Below are 1,339 nucleotides of genomic sequence, written 5' to 3'. Positions count from 1 at the left end.
GCATCAAATCTATTTTCTATTTTATAAATAGTGGAAGGCTTGCCCTTAGGGTACTGGTGTTGACTTAGGGTAGGGCAAAACTTCAAGTGTATATGAGAATGCACTGGGCATCCTGTTCAGTTGGCGAGCAAGCCAGAGGAATCTGAGGTTTAATACACGAAAATAAAATGTACTTCACTTACAGCTTTTAGATAAGACATAGCTAAGAATAGATTTTAAATCTTGGCGGGGAAAGACATAAGGCTGCTAAAAGTGCATAACTGATAGTAAAATATTTTTCAGTCTTTCTTTTTATTTGGACTTGCAGAATTCACAGCAGTGGCAGGAATTTTGACTTTTTCAGTAAAATTTTCTTAAATGTTTGTCAAAATATCAGGTGATATATATTGACAAAATTATTTTGACACTAGAGCCATACAAATTAATACCAGCTGGGATTTTGCTTCTTGTAGATAAGTAGCTCCTGGCATATTTTTAGGCACATGCCTTTGAATACTTTCAGTGGAGTGTGGCTTTTTTGTTTGTTTGTTTCATAGATCAGCTAGAAAAAAGTACAATTACACTGTTCTCCTCTATGACAGTAATGAGCTCCTAGTACATAAAGTAGTTAAGCTCTTTGATTTGACCTTTCCCTGAAAAATGACAACTACAGTTTCCTGTGAGTTCATAGATAAAAATATGACAGTCTAAGGAAAATTCAGACTGAGCTTTATTAGTGAACTGAGATGCAATTAAGCACTCCTTGTTTCTTCAGTCGAAGTCAGTGCATGATTTATTGTAATTAAGAGAATAACAAAATGCATTGTTACTGAACTGAGTTAGAAGTACTGCCATTATTCAGCAATTTAGGGCAGGTGCTGTCTTTTTGTTTTGTTTGTACAGAGCCTAACACAGTGGAGTCCTGGTCCGCAAATGGCTAATATACATTAATTATAATTGTCAATATCTTTCCTTAGTTTCACAGAATTTACTCGATGAGAGGAGTTTTATTGTATCCACTTAAAAAACAAACAAACCCTTGAATGTGTTGAATATATCTTAAACAGCATCACAGAAGATGTAATTATTTCATAGTTTTACATATGTTAAAAATTGATTCCCCAGTGCTTAGCAAAATATTTCATCTATATCACACTATAGTTGTAACGCTGAATGTAATAAAACAAATTTATTACACAATGAAACCTTAATATTAAATGGCTTAATAAGTGGATACTTCAGGATCTATTTTTCCTTGGTTTGCATAGACAAATCTTTTATATGACAGTAGATACGAGCACAGTGTGAAGTAAGAGCATGTTCTGCCATTTTTAAAATTGCTGGCATTAATAGTTCTTTT

This window comes from Gavialis gangeticus, unplaced genomic scaffold, assembly GCF_001723915.1.
Source record: "Gavialis gangeticus isolate Ggan-Ray unplaced genomic scaffold, GavGan_comp1, whole genome shotgun sequence".
Lineage (NCBI taxonomy): Eukaryota > Metazoa > Chordata > Crocodylia > Gavialidae > Gavialis > Gavialis gangeticus.
This window is presented reverse-complemented; position numbering follows the sequence as displayed.